The 16,322-nt window shown below is 35.9% G+C and overlaps 1 protein-coding gene across 17 annotated transcripts in view; it reads right to left on the reverse strand.

Annotated features, from left to right (window-relative positions):
- Positions 1 to 16,322, reverse strand: part of PCBP3 (poly(rC) binding protein 3) — a 275,831-nt gene that overhangs the window by 217,932 nt on the left and 41,577 nt on the right. For 14 of the 17 annotated variants that reach the window (XM_043593405.1, XM_043593402.1, XM_043593394.1 and 11 more), the window contains exon 2: positions 6,233 to 6,275. The exons of the other annotated variants lie outside the window; for them this stretch is intronic. The gene's annotated coding sequence lies outside the window, so the exon portion shown is untranslated. The remainder of the gene's footprint in view (positions 1 to 6,232; positions 6,276 to 16,322) is intronic. 17 annotated transcript variants of the gene reach the window in all.

A 16,322-nucleotide genomic window follows, 5' to 3' on the forward strand; every position in this document is an offset into this window, starting at 1 on the left:
CTCTTCATGTCTTTTGTGCACTTTCAAGTTGAATCGTTTTCCTTTTTTTTTTACTGTTGAATTTTGATAGTTTTTTATATATCCCATCACCAGTCTTTTCTCAGATATGTGATCTTTGCAAGTATTTCTCCCAGTCTGTAGCTTGTCTTTTCATCCTCTTTTTTCTTTTGTAGGAAAAGTTTTTAATTTTGATGAAGTCCAACTTCTTACTTCTCTTATAGAGGACGTTTGGAGTCTAGGCACTCTTTGCCTAACCTTTGCCCAAAAATGCAAACATGGTCCTATTTTTCCTGTTTTATAGTTTTACATTTTATATCTGAGTTTGTGATACATTTTAAGTTCATTTTTGTATAAGATGTAAGACTTAGTGATTGTTTCATTTTTTACCTATGAATGTTTGATCCCTCCAGCACCATTTGTTGGAAAACCTATCCTTTCTCCATTGAATTGCTTTTGAAATTCTCAAAATCATTTCAGAAAATAATTTCTCAAAAATCATTTGGGCATATTGGTGTGATTCTCTACACTATCTTCTACACCGGGTTCTCTGTACTGTTCCATTGATCGCAGTGTCTATCTTTCTGACAATACCACATAGTTTTGATTACTGTGGCTATAAAATCTGGAAGTTATGCAGACTGATCTCTCTCCCTTTACTCTTCCTTTTCAAAACCGTTTTAGCTATTCTAGTTCCTTTATTTTCCATATGTATTTTATAATCAGCTTGTATATATCTACAAAAAAAATTGCTGTGATTTTAACAGAAATTACATTAAACCTGTACAACAGTTTGGGGAGAATTGACATCTTAACTATGTTGCATTTTCTAATCCATGAACATGCTACGTCTCTCCACTTATTTAGATCTAATTTGATTTCTTTCATCAGGGTTTTGTAGTTTACAGTATAAAAGTTCTATAAATGTTTTGTTAGATTCATACCTGTGTGTTCATTTTTCAGGAATTGTATTTTTAACTTTGGTGTCCACGTGTTCATTAATAATAACACACAAAAATAAAGCTGATTTTTGTGTGTTTATCTTGTATGATGCAACACTGCTAAACTCACTAATTCTAGTTTGTTTTATTTTTGTTTTGTAAATTCCTTGGGATTTTCTATGTAATCATGCCATCTGCAGACAGGGACAATTTTATTTTTTCTTTTCTGATCTGTAAGCCTTTAATTTCTTGTCTTGTCTTACTGCATAGTCTAGAACTCCTAGCACTATGTAGAATAAGAACAGGTAACCTTGTCTTGTTAGTAATCTTAGGGGGAGATCATTTAATCTTTCATTTTAAGTATGATGTTAGCTGTAGATTTTTGTAGATGCTGTTTATCAAGTTAATTAACTCTCTATTCTTAGTTTTCTGAGTCTTTAATCAGATGTTGGATTTTGTCAAATGCTTCATTAAATTGAGTGATATGATCATTTACTTTTTCTTCTTTAGCCTGTTAATTACAGTATATTACACTAACCGATTTTCAAATATTGAGCCAGGCTTTCATCTCTAAAATTATACAATTCTTTGTATGTATTGCTGAATTCTGTTTGCTAATATTTTGCTAAGGATTTTTGCATCTATATTCGTAACAGACGGTCTATTTTTTTAATGTCTTTTTTCTGATTTTAATATCCAGGCCATAATAACTTTATAAAATGAACTGGTAAGTTGTTCTCTTCTATCTTCTGAAAAATACAATAATCATGTCATCAGCATCCCAGAAGAGGAAATGGGCAGAGCTGAAAAAGTACTTAAAGAAATAATGGCTTAAAAGTTTTGTGCTGTTTGTCTGGAGTAGAGCAGTTACTGTCTAAATGTTTTCTCTTTTGCTGTGTTGTCTCTTTCCTGGCCCTTTGGCTGGAGGAAGCAGACTTCTGTTGCATTTTTTTTGTTTCTTTGTTGGTTTGTTTCCGGTTTCTACACTTGTGGTATTTATGGGTTACCAGCTTCCCAAGTTTGAGGCTAGGGTGTTTAAAAGAACACTCAGAGAAATCACTGTCATGTCATTCCTTGTGTTCTGAGGCCCCTAGCTGGTCTTCCTTCTCATCCTTTGTCAGGCTCTGCATTTGTTTTATACATAACGTCCAAGGTCTTTAGTTTCACTTAGTGGGAAAAACAGGGGAAGCACATCAACTCCATCCTCCCAGAAAGGGAAGTCGATCTACACTTTGAGAAAGATCATTCTGGCCACTGTGGGGATAATCACCTGTAACTAGACAAAAACTGAAGCAAAGAGACCCGTTAAAGACTAATGAAATTATCCAGGTGAAAGATCAAGGTGGCTAGGGGCAAGGCTGATAGCAGTACAGGTGGTAAGAAGTAGTTAAATCCTGAATATATTGTCAAGAAAGTGCAGACAAAATTTGCAGACGTCGGGCATGAGAGAAACCAAGGAGTCAAAGATGATTCCCAGGGCTTTAGCCTGATGAGTGGGAAAATGGAGTTGCCACCAATGGATATAGAGAAGGCTGAGAAAGGAGCCAGGTAGGGAGAAAGAATGATGATTGAGTTGTTTTTCAAGTGTGAAGTTAGAAATGCCCATGATACAGATAAACAGCAGTGTTAGGTATGGAGATGAATATGAGCCTGGAGTTCAGGGACTGGGGTTCAGGCTGGAAAGATGTATTTAAAGTCATCAGGGTATAGGTGGTATTTAAAGCCATGAAACCAGGTGAGATCAGTGAGGGAATGAGGTAGAAAGAGAACAGTAACCTCTGGGCTCTCCAATGAGGACTGGGATTTGGAAAAGAGCCAGCAAAAACATATTGAGAAGAAGCAATCAAGAGCTAGGAGAAAAGTTAGAAGTGTGTCCTAGAAGCCAAGTAAAGAAAAGTGTTTTTCTTTCTGTCTTTTTTTAATGTTTATTTATTTTTGAGAGAGAGAGAGAGAGAGAGAGGGAGCGAGAGAGCCAGAACACAAGTGGGGGAGGGGCAGAGAGAGAGGGAGACACAGAATCCGAAACAGGTTCCAGGCTCTGAGCAGGCAGCGAACACAGAGCCGATACGGGGCTGGAACCCACAAACTGTGAGATCATGACCTGAGCCAAGGTCGGACATTTAACCGACTGAGCCACCCAGATGCCCCGTAAAGAAAAGTGTTTTAAGGAGAAAGGAGCAAAAACCTGGTTTCAGATGCTGCTAAAAAGTCAAGCAAGAGGAAGACTGAAACTTGACCACTGGATTTGACAAAGTCAAAGAGGTCTTCGGTGATTCTGATGACGCTGTTTTTGTGAAATAATAGGGAAAAAACCCAGATGCAGTGGGTTCAAGAACGAATGGGAAGGAATTGCTGACAATAAATGTAGGCCTGAGACTTAGGTGAGTCACTAACTTCACCTATAATTGAGGATAATGGTGCCTTTTCTTCCTTAAATGAATCTCTAGTCTGGGTTAGATACAGCAAAGTAAGGAGATCTAGGGAACAGAACTTGTAGGTACACTGGATTTTCATAAGAGATCATAGACAAGTACATAGAATACTATAATGGAATAGCAAATTCTATACTGGATGGGAAATCAGGACAGAATTCTCCAAGGAAGTTATGCTATGTCTTAAAGAGGGCTATCACGAGAATCAGCAAAGCTCTTTGCATAAAAGCTTTTTGAAAATAAGGTCCTGCAGAAGTATGTGTAATTAAGATAGAAGAATTAATGAAACTTGATCGGTTCTGATGGTGTCACTTGCAGAGAAAGACCTAAGTTTAAGTCATAAGAGAAATGGACAACCACTGAGTTCAGTGAACATACAGTGTCCTTTTAGCCAAAAGAATACGAGTGGGCAGTGCTATATTCTTCATCCTTAATATTTATAAAAAATCTTACATGCAGTTAAGTGCATGTCAAGCTATGAAATAAAAACAAAAGTCTATCCCTCCACAAAAAAAATAATAAATTAAAAACACACACACACACACACACACCAACATCTCTCTCCCACTCTGCCAGCATCAGTTGTTTTTTGGCTTCAACATTCAGAGTATTGCAAACCATCATCTTAACATTACAATCAAAACCCAAAATGATATACTTTCTTTAAAAATTAAAGAAGTGACATCATCAGGGAAATACAAACCAAAACCACCATGAGATACCACCACACACCTGTGAGAATGGCTAACATTAACAACTCAGGCAACAACAGATGTTGGCGAGGATGCAGAGAAAGAGGAACTCTTTTGCACGGTTGGTAGGAATGCAAACTGGTGCAGCCACTCTGGAAAACAGTATGGAGGTTCCTCAAAAAATTAAAAATAGAACTACCCTACAACCCAGCAATTACACTACTAGGTATTTATCCAAGGGATACAGGTGTGCTGTTTTGAAGGGACACATGCACCCCAATGATCATAACAGCACTACCAACAATAGCCAAAGTATGCAAAGAGCCCAAATGTCCATCAATGGATTAAAGGATATAGAGGATGTGGTATATACATACAATGGAGTATTACTCAGCAATCAAAAAGAATGAAATCTTGCGATTTGCAACTACATGGATGGAACTGGAGGGTATTATGCTAGACGAAATTAGTCAGAAAGACAAATATCATATGACCTCACTCATATGAGGACTTTAAGATACAAAACAGATGAAACATAACAGAAGTAAAAATAATATAAAAACAGGGAGGGGGACAAAACATAAGAGACTCTTAAATATGGAGAACAAACAGAGGGTTGCTAAACGGTTTGTGGGAGGGGGTATGGGCTAAGTGGGTAGGGGGCATTAAGGAATCTACTCCTGAAATCATTGTTGCACTAGATGCTAACTAACTTGGATGTATATTAAAAAAATAAAACAAAACAAAAAAACAGCCGCATCTTAAACTTGCCAATTTGTGTACATTAAATATGTATAGCTTTTTGTATGTCAATCATTCATCAATAAAGTGGCTTAAAAAAAATAAAATTAAAACTAAAATTCAATTAAAAAAGAAAAAGAAAAAGAAGTGAAATAAACCAGTCACAAAAGGAAAAATCCTATACAAGTCCATTTGTATGAAGTGCCTGGAGCAGTCACACTCAGAGAGAAAGCAGGATGGTGGTTTCTACACATTGGCAGCAGGGGGAAATGGCCAGTTATTATTTAATGGGTACAGACGTTCAGTTTTCCAAGATGAAAAGAGCTCTAGAGATGGATGGTGGTCATGGTTGCACAACCGTACACATATGCTTGACGCCACTGAGCTATACACTTAAAAATAGTTAAAATGGTGAACCTTATGTCATAGGTATTTTACAATTCTAAAAAATAAGAAAAACTTTTTATAAAAAGGAAAGAGAATTTTGCTTATGCCCATGATGAAGTAACCAGGATAGGGCTTATCCTCTTGCTGTAAACAACCAGAAAACTGGAAAAAAAAAATACATATGAAACAACTGATTTCAGACAACAGGCTGCATAAGAGTGTCAAAGCCATGTAATTTCCTTGACTGTCGTAATAAAAGTACTTTCCACTGGGACACCTGGGTGGCTCAGTCAGTTAAGCATCCAGCTCTTGATTTTGGCTCAGGTCATGATCTCACAGTTTGTGGGATCAAGCCCCAAGTCAGGCTCTGTGCTGACAGTGTGGAGCCTGCTTAGGATTCTTTCTCTCTCTTTCTGCCCCTCCTCTGCTCTCCCTCCCACTCTCTGTCTCAAAATAAATAAATACACATTAAAAAAAAAAAAAAAAGGACTTTCGAGACTGCATGGCAGGGGGGGAACTCAAGCAGAACATCACAGCATACTGAGCTGGGGAAACACATCAGAGCTCAGGGAGGCTGAGGCAGTTGGAGATTGTGAAGAGGAGATATGCAGAAAGGCTCTGAAGAGAAGAGCCACTCATAAAAAGAGCTCCAAAAATCTTCACGGAGGTCCCCTCCATCTGTTGCCAAATTCTAAGCAACACAAGAAAGTCAATGACATGAGGGGGAAAAACTGACCAGAGAATTATAAAATAAACATTTTTAATTGCTTAATAAAGCATTGAGAGACATTTACAGTTTTGACCAGCCTCAGTTGAAAGCCCCAGCTGAACTACCAGAGCAACAAATAGAAACAGCAGTAGGGCTGCACCTCAATAATGGAGCTAAATTAGCCCTAGAGTAAAACATACTCTACGGTCAACCCAAAAAAACTTCAAATTAAACCTTAACAAATATCAAGGCAATCCACAAGTCACCCATCTGTCTGAAAGAACAAAGTCTAACATTCTTATTTTTAAAAAAAGTCAAAATCCAGACACTTACTGTAATATTTATGATGTCTACCATCCAATTAATGTTACTGGACCTACAAAGAAACAAACAAGCAAATAAACAAAAATGGTGACCAAAAACAAGAGAAAGAACAGTCAAGAGAAACAGACTCTGAAAGGCAGAGATGATGAACTGTCCAAATAAGGATTTTAAGACAACTATTATGCATATGTACAAGTATTTCAAAGGCTACATGAACACAGCAGGAGACAAACAGAAGATTAAAAAAGAACCAGATAGAACTTATGGAGGTGAAACAAATACATATAGGTTGGAAATGAAAATTTCAATAAATGAGATTAACAGCTAATTAGGCAGAAGAAATGGTATTGGCAACACAGAGATAGAAAATACCCAAAGTGAAACACAGAGATAAAAAAGACTAGGAAGAAAGAGCCCCAGTTACCTGTGGGATACCAAGTAGTGTAACATAAACAGAAGTTCCAGAAGTGAAGAGGAAAGTACACACACAAATGTATGTATATATATATATATATACATATATATGTATATATATGAAGAAATGTCATAAAATACCAGATAATATTCCAAATTTAATAAAACCAATAGACCCACAGATTGAAAACACTTAATGAAATTTAAAAAAGAGAAACACAATGAAAATCATACTGACATATCAAAGAGCAATCGAAGAGGAAGAAATAGAAGAATTAGCACAGATGTCTTATCATAAATTATATACCCAAAACACAATGGATGAAAAAATTTTAAGTGCTGAAAAAAAGACTGTTAACCTAAAATTTTACATCCAAAAAATATTCTTCCAAATTAAGGAGAAATGAGGTCATTTTCAGATACACAAAAACTGAAAGAATTTGTCACTAGCAAACTTAAGCAACAAGAGATGTTAGAGGAATTTCTTCAGAAGGAATTAAAATGATACCAGGTAATTAACCACCAAAAAAAAATAACAAAACAATAGAAACAAAAATTAAAACAGATAGGAATTGTCAGTGTTGGAGATAAGGTAGAATATGAAAAATACAAATACTTTCTTTTCTAATAGAAAAAAGAGAGGAATAAACAGATAAAATTTTAATAGCAAGATAGTAGATTTAAACCCAATGATATAAAAATTATCATATAATAATTACATTACAATCAATGTAAATGGCCAAAACATTCCAGTAAAAAGGCAAAGACAGCGTGAAAAGCAATCCCTAACAATATGCTGTCTCTAATAAAACCCAGTTTAAATAAAGACACGAATACCTTAAAAGAAAAAGAATAGAAAAAGATATACTAGATACAAAACACTAACCAGAGACAAAGAAGGACATCTTATAGTGATAAAAATGTCAATCTATTAAGACACACTAATCCTACATGTGAATGTACACAATACCTGACAGAATTAAAAATAGAAATAAGACAACACACCTCTCTCTGAACGAAATAAAGCAAATAGACATGAAATCGACAAAAGAAGACTTAATACCACCAATTTCCTAACTAAAACTTTTATTTTTAAAGTTTATTTATTTATTTTGAGTGTGAGAAAGAGTGTACATAAGCAGGGGAGAGGCAAAGAGAGAAAGGGAGGGAGGGGGGGAGAGAGAGAGAGAGAGAGAGAGAGAGAGAGAGAGAGAGAGAGAATCTCAAGCAGGTACAACACTGCCAGTGTAGAACCCAATGTGGGGCTCGAACTGTGAGATCATGACCTAAGTTAAAACCAACAGCCAGACACTTAACCAAGTTAGCCACCCAGGCACCCCTAATTAAAACTTTTAGAACACCCCAGCCAATAACTGAAGAATACAAACTAATTTCAAGTGAACAAGTAAAAGTTTAAAAATAATACAAAACATATTTTCTAACAACAAAAAATTAAATTAGAAATCAGCAAAAGAAGTATCTAGAAAAACTCTAAATATCTGTAAGTAAAATGTCATATTTCTAAAAGACCCAGAGACAAAGAAGATACTATAAGGAATTTTAGAAAATATTTTTAACTGACTGAAAATGAACATACAAGACAGTAAAAATGTCGGATATTCATAAATTTCCAGTGGCAATGTAAAATCTGGAAAAACTGCTTGGCAGCTTCTAATTAAACTTGCAACCATCACATGACCCAGAAATTATACTCATGAGCAGTTGTCCCAGAAAATGAAATGTTATGTTTACATACATACACAGACACAGACACACACACACACACACACACACACACACACACACACGAACGTTCCTAGCAGCTTTACTCTTAACAGCAATATTGGAAATAATTCAAATGCCCTTCAATGGGTAAGTGGTTGACCAAACTCTGACAAATCCATACAATGTAATACTACTCAACAATACAGGGGAATAAACTATTGATGCCTGCAACAATCTGGAAATACTTGCAAGAACATTATACTTGGGGCTAGGGAGGAGCTAATCCCCAAACACTGAATATTATGTGAATTTCCACTTATATAACATTCTCAAAATGACAAAACTATGCAGGTAAAGAACAGATTAGTAGTTCCCAAGGGTCAGGGACAGGGAGTGGGATGGAGAATGACTGTGAATACAAAGAGGAAGTACAGGGAATTCTCTTATGGTGAGGGAACAGTTCTGTGTCTTGACTGTGGTATTAATTACACAAAATCTATTCAGGGAATAAAACTGCATAGAAGTGTACACACACACACACACACACACACACACACACACAGATATGCAGGTTAAAAATATGGTAAAAGCTGGGATGCCTGGGTGGCTCAGTTAGTTAAGCATCCGACTTCGGTTCAGGTCATGATCTCACAGTTCGTGAGTTCGAGCCCTGCACTGGGCTCTGTGCTGCCAGCTCAGAGCCTGGAGCCTGCTTCAGATTCTGTGTCTCCCTCTCTTTCTGCTCTTCCCCCACTCACGCTCTGTCTCTCTCTGTCTCTCAAAAATCAATAAACATGAAAACAAATTAATTAAAAAAAATACGGTGAAAGCTGAATGCCTGTGGTCTAGTAAACAGTATATCAATGTCAATATATCAATATATCAATGTCAATTCCCTAAGTTTGATATTGACCTACAGTTATATAAGATGTCACCTTGGGGGTAAGTGGGTGAAGGATACACAGGATTCTTTATATTATTTTTGCAACTTCCTATGAGTCTATAATTATTTCAAAATAAAACATTTTTAAAACATGCAGGATACAGCTAAAGCAGTGCTTCGAGGGAAATTTTTAAGTCTAAATGCTAATATCAGAAGAGAAAAATATCCATAATAAATTATCTTAGCTTCTCTAATATCAGAAGAGAAAAAAAATCCAAAATCAATTATCTTAACTTCTACCTTAATAAGCTAGAAAAGTAACAGCAAAGTATATCCAAAGTAAATAGAAGGAAGAAAATAATAAATTTAGAATACAAATCAATAAAAGGAAAAACAGACAAAAATGGAGAAAATCAATAAAAGCAAAATCTGTATATTTGAAAAAGTTGATAGAATTGATTAACTGCTAGCTAGACTGATCAAGAAAAGAGAAAAAATACATGTTATAAATTTCAGTAGTGAAAGACGAGACATCATTACAGATCTTACAATAATGAAAAATAATAAAGCAATATAAAAAAGAAATTTTGTCACTGAACTTGATAACTTAGAAAAAATCAATACTTTATAAAACATGAAATACCAAAACTGACTCAGGACACAAAACTCTGAAAGGATCTAAAGAGCTAAATTTTTAAGGCATTATGTCATAACTAAGAGGTCTATCCATCAGGAAGATCTAACAATTGGAAATACTTATGCCCCCAACTTGAAGGCACCCAAGTATATAAATCAATTAATAACAAACATAAAGAAACTCATTGATAAAAATACAATAATAATATGGAACTTTAACACCCACTTACAACAATGGACAAATCATCTAAGCAGAAAATCAACAAGAAAACAATGGCTTTGAATGACACACTGGACCATATAGACTTAACAGATATTTTCAGAACATTTCATTCTAAAGCAGCAGAATATTCTTCTAGAGTGTACATGGAACAGTCTCCAGACTAGATCACATACTGGGACAAATCAGCCCTCAAATACAAAAAGTTTTGAGATCATACTATGCCTATTTTTAAACCACAACACTATGAAACTTGAAATTAACCACAAGAAAAAATCTGGAAAGACCACAAATACTTGGAGGTTAAAGAACGTCCTACTGGGGCGCCTGGGTGGCGCAGTCGGTTGAGCGTCCGACTTCGGCCAGGTCACGATCTCGCGGTCCGTGAGTTCGAGCCCCGCGTCAGGCTCTGGGCTGATAGCTCGGAGCCTGGAGCCTGTTTCCGATTCTGTGTCTCCCTCTCTCTCTGCCCCTCCCCCGTTCATGCTCTGTCTCTCTCTGTCCCAAAAATAAATAAACGTTGAAAAAAAAAAAAAAAAAAAAAAAAAAAAAAAAAGAACGTCCTACTAAAGAATGAATAGGTTTACCAATAAATTAAGGTGGAAATTTAAAAAGTACATGGAAGCCAATGAAAATGAAAACACAACAGTCCAAAACCTCTGGGATGCAGCAAAGGTGGTCATAAGAGGGAAGTATATAGCAATCCAGGCCTTCCTGAAGAATGAAGAACTGTCTCAAATACACAACCTAACCTTATGCCTTAAGGAGCTGGAAAAAGAACAGCAAATAAAACCCAAAACCAGCAGAAGAAGGGAAACAATAAAGATCAGAGCAGAAACCAATGATATTGAAATCAAAAAAATAGTAGAACAGATCAATGAAACTAGGAGCTGAATCTTTGAAAGAATTAACAAAATCAACAAACCCCAAGTTAGACTTATGAAAAAGAAAAAGGAAAGGACCCCAATAAATAAAATCACAAATGAAGAAAGAGGAGAGATTGCAACCAATACCACAGACATAGCAACAATTATAAGAGAACATTATGAGCAAATTATATGCCAACAAATTGGGCAATCTGAAAGAAATGGATAAATTCCTAGAAACATATGGGAATGCAAGCTGGTGCAGCCACTCTGGAAAACAGTATGCAGGTTCCTCAAAAAACTAAAAACAGAACTACCCTACGACCCAGCAATTGCACTACTAGGCATGTATCCACAGGATACAGGTGTGCTGTTTCAAAGGGACACATGCACCCCCATGTTTATAGCAGCACTATCAACAATAGCCAAAGTATGGAAAGAGCCCAAATGTCCATCGATGAATGAATGAAGAAAGAAGATGTAGTATATATATACAATGGAGTATTACTCAGCAATCAAAAAGAACGAAATCTTGTCATTTGCAACTATGTGGATGGAACTAGAATGTATTATGCTAAGTGAAATTAGTCAGTCAGAGAAAGACAAAAATTATATGACTTCACTCATATGAGGACTTTAAGAGACAAAACAGATGAACATAAGGGAAGGGAAACAAAAATAATATAAAAACAGGGAGGGGGACAAAACAGAAGAATCTCATAAATATGGAGAACAAAGTGAGGGTTACTGGAGGGGTTGTGGGAGGTGGGTGGGCTAAATGGGTAAGGGGCACTAAGGAATCTACTCCTGAAATCATTGTTGCACTATATGCTAACTAATTTGGATGTAAATTTAAAAAAATAAGAAATTAAATTAAAAAAATTTTTTTAAAAATTCCTAGAAACATATAAACTACCAAAATTGAATAAATAGAAAATTTGAACAGACCCATAGCCAGTAAAGAAACTGAATCCATAATAAAAAATCTCCCAACAAACAAGGGTCCAGGGCTGTATAGCTTCCCAAGGGAATTCTACCAAACATTAAAAGAAGAATTAATACAAAATCTTTTAAAACTATTCCAAAAAATAGAAATGAAAGGAAAAATTCCAAACTCATTCTATGAGGCCAGCATTACCTTGATTCCAAAACCAGACAAAGACCTCACTAAAAAGGAGAATTAAAGGCCAATATCCCTGATGAACATGGATGCAAAAATTCTCAAGAAGTTACTAGCAAAATGAAACCAAAAATACATTCAAAGAATTATTCACCATGATCAAATGGGATTTATTCCTGGGCTGCAGGAGTAGTTCAATACCCGCAAGTCAATCGATGTGATACACCACATTAATAAAAGAAAGGGTAAGAACCACATGATCATCTCGATACATGCAGAAAAAGCATTTGACAAAATACAGAATCCTTTCTTCATAAAAACCCTCAAGAAAGTAGGTATACAAGGAACATACCTCAACAATCATAAAGGCCATATACAAATGACCCACAGCTAACATCATCTTCAATGGGTAAAAGCTGAGAGCTTTCCCCCTAACATCAGAAACACGACAGCGATGTCTAGCCTCAGCAGACAACAAAAAAATAAGTCATCCAAATTGGCAAGGAAGAAGTCAAACTTTCACTCTCTGCAGACAACATGGTATTCTACATGGAAAACCCAAAAGACTCCACCAAAAAATTGCTAGAACTAATACATGAATTCAGCAAAGTCACAGGATATAAAATCAACATACGGAAATGTGTTGCATTACTATACACCAATAATGAAGAAGCAGAAGCAGAAATCAGGTAATTGATCTCATTTAAAATTGCACCAAAAACCATAAGATACCTAGGAATAAAGAGGTAAAAAATCTGTACACTGAAAACTACGGAAAGCTTATGAATGAAACTGAAGAAGACAAAAAAATAGAAAAAAACATTTCATGCTCATGGATTAGAAGAACAAATATTGTTAAAATGTCTACACTACCCAAAGCAATCTAAACATTTAATGCCATCCCTATCAAAATAACACCAGCATTCTTCACAGAGCTAGAACAAACAATTCTAAAATGTGTAGGGAACCACAAAAGACCCTGAATAGCCAAAGTAATGTTGAAAAAGAAAACCAAAGCTGGAGGCATCACAACTCAGACTTCAAGCTGTATTACAAAGCTGTAAACCTCAAAATGGTATAGTAATGGCCCAAATACAGACATATAGATCAATGGAACAGAAGAGAGAAGCCAGAAATGGACCCACAATCATATGATCAACTAATCTTTACCAAAGCAGGAACTAATCTTTATCCAACGGGAAAAAGACAGTCTCTTCAACAAATGGTGTTGGGAAAACTGGACTGCAACATGCAGAAGAATGAAATTGGACCATTTTCTTACACCATACACAAAAATGAATTCAAAATGGATAAAAGACATAAATGTAAGACAGGAAACCATCAAAATCCTAGAAAAGAAAACAGGCAGCAACCTCTTTGACCTCGGCCACAGCAAAGTCTTACTAGATATGTCTCCTGAGGCAAGGGAAACAAAAGCAAAAATGAACTACTGGGACCTCATCAAGATAAAAAGCTTCTGCACAGTGAAAGAAACAATCACAATAAAACTAACAGGTAGAGTGGAAGAAGATTTGGAAATGACAAAGGGTTAGTGTCCAAAATCTATAAAGAACCTATCAAACTCAACACCCAAAACACAAATAATCCAGTGAAGAAAAGGGGAGAGAACATGAATAGACACTTTCCCAAAGAAGATACACAGATGGCTAACAGACAAATGAAAATATGCTCAATTACCACTCATCATCAGGGAAATACAAATCAAAACCATAATGAGACCTGTCATAATGGCTAAAAAAATTAACAACTCAGGAAACAACAGATACTAGTGAAGATGCAAAAAAAGGGAAACTCTTCTGCACTATTGGTGGGAATGCAAACTGGTACAGTCACTCTGGAAAATAGTATGGAGGTTCCTCAAAAAATTAAAAATAAGACTGCCCTACAACCCAGTAATTGCACTATTAGGTATTTATCCAAAGGATACAAAAATGCTGATTCAAAGGGGCACATGCACCCCAATGTTTATAGCAGCACTATCAACAAGAGCCAAATTATGGAAAGAGCTCAAATATCCATCTGACGACTGATGAATGGATAAAGAAGGTGTGGTATATGTATACAATGGAATATTACTCAGAGATCAAAAAGAATGAAAACTTGCCATTTGCAGTAATGTGAATGGAACTAGAGTGTATTATGCTAAGTGAAATACATCAATCAGAGAAAGACAAGTTCTACATATGATTTCACTTATATGTGGCAATTAAGAAACAAAACATAGGGGAAGGGAAGGAAAAATAAAATAAAAACAGAGAGGGAGGCAAACCGTAAGAGACACTTAAATCTAGAGAACAAGCAGGGTTGATGGAGGGAGGTGGATGGGAGGATAGGCTAAATAGGTGATAGGCATTAAGGAGGGCACTTGTTGGGCTGAGCATTAGGTATTATATGTAAGTGATGAATCACTAAATTCTCCTCCTGAAATCAATACGACACTATATGTTAACTAACTTGAATCTAAATAAAAATAAATAAATAAGTATTTAAAAATTTACTGTAAAACAAAACAAAACAAAATGTTGTATGAATATTTGATTTAATAGAAATGAAAGCATATACTCTACATTTAAATAAAATGCCAAATAATGAAATTATTCTAATTTTTAAAAAGTTAAATTCTTTTTTTTTGTTTAATATTTATATATTTTGGGGAGAGCTCAAGTGGAGGAGAGGCAGAGAGAGGGGACAGAGGAGCTGAAGTGAGATCTATGCTGACAGGCTGACTGCAGCAGCTCAAACTCACAAACAGCAAGATCGTGAACTGAACCAAAGTTGGATGCTCAACTGGCTGAGCCACCAAGATGCCCCCAAAAAGGCTAAATTATTTATTAAAAATCTTCTCAAAAAGAGAACTTGAGGCCTGGATGAATTCTATCAAAAGTTTAAGAAATAATTAAATCCAATACAAACTCTTTCAGAAAATAGAGGAAGGTACACACCCAATACACTTAATGAGATCAGCTTTGATCCCATCACAAAACCAGGCAAAGATAATACCAGACAAGAAAACTGAACAATTTCCCTCATGATCACAGATGTAAAAGTTCTTGGAAAGTATTAGCAAATCAAACTCAGGAAGATAGATAGATGGATGGATAGATAGATAGATAGATAGATAGATACATACATACATACATACATACATACATACACACACACATACATACATACATACATATATACATAAGTTTTTAACAATCCATCAGGACCAAGTGGGGTTCAACATGGTAACGGAAGTTTGTTTTAACAACCAAAATTCGCCAAATACAATTTAATGTTTATTTATTTTTGAGAGATAGAAAGACAAAGCACAAGTGAGGGAGGGGCAGAGAGAGGGAGACACAGAATCCAAAGAAGGCTCCAGGGTCTGAGCTGTCAGCACAGAGCCTGACGTGGGGCTCAAACTCATGAACCATGAGATCATGACCTGAGCCGAAGTTGGACGCTTAGCTGACTGAGCCACCCAGGCACCTCAACGATTTAAAATATTAGCAGAAGGGGCTCTTGGGTGGTTCAGTCAGTTGAGCATCCAACTCTTGGTTTCAGCCCAGGTCATGATCTTGCAATTCATGAGTTTGAACCCCACACTGGGCTCTATGCTGACAGTGCAGAACCTACTTGGGGTTCCCTTTTTATCCCTCTCTCTCTACCCCTCCCACTTACACTCTCTGTCTTTCAAAATAAATAAATAAACTTAAAAAAATTAAATAAAGAACCTCCTTACCTTCTCTCTTCTTTTATATAACATTAAAATGTATATATATTAACAGAACAAAAGAAAAATAACTTAAGACTATCTCAATAAATATAGAAAAACCATTTGACAAAATTCAACAAACACTCATAGATAAAAATATTAACAATTTAGGAAACAAGAAGGGAACCAGGGTGCCTGGGTGGTTCAGTGTCTGACTCTTCATTTCAGCTCTGGTCATGATCTCAAAGTTGTGAGATGGAGCCCTGCATTGGGCTCTGTGCTGACAGTGTGGAGCTTGCTTAGGATCCTCTCTCTCCTTTCTCTCTGCTCCTTTTCCTCTCTCTCTCTCTCTCTCAAAATAAATAAATAAACATTAAAAAAAAAAAGAAGGTTATTTCCTTAAGCAAATAAAGTGATCTATGAAAAACCTACAGTTAACATGACAATTAATGGTGAATGACTAAACATTTTATCCCTCCCTAAATTAAAGAACAAGGCATGATCTACTCTCACC

This window comes from Prionailurus bengalensis, chromosome C2, assembly GCF_016509475.1.
Source record: "Prionailurus bengalensis isolate Pbe53 chromosome C2, Fcat_Pben_1.1_paternal_pri, whole genome shotgun sequence".
Lineage (NCBI taxonomy): Eukaryota > Metazoa > Chordata > Mammalia > Carnivora > Felidae > Prionailurus > Prionailurus bengalensis.